The sequence below is a fragment of the Eimeria mitis genome, genomic scaffold (genome assembly GCF_000499745.2).
Source record: "Eimeria mitis Houghton genomic scaffold, Emh_scaff3489, whole genome shotgun sequence".
Classification (NCBI taxonomy): Eukaryota; Apicomplexa; class Conoidasida; order Eucoccidiorida; family Eimeriidae; genus Eimeria; species Eimeria mitis.
Window position 1 is genome coordinate 6,013 of NW_013571830.1, and position 234 is coordinate 6,246.

The window sequence follows — 234 nt, forward strand, 5'->3', positions numbered from 1 at the left end:
AGGTGTTGCTACTTCAGTTGGTGTTGCTGCTGCAGCAGTAGCAGCTGCTGCTGCCTGCTGCAGCTGGTGTTGCTGCTGCAGCTAGTGTCGCTGCAGCAGCTGGTGTTGCTGCTGCAGCTGGTGTTGCTGCAGCAGCTGGTGTTGCTGCTGCAGCAGTAGCAGCAGCTGCTGCTGCTGCAGCTAGTGTTGCTGTTGCATCTAGTGTTGCTGCAGCAGCTAGTGTTGCTGCTGCAG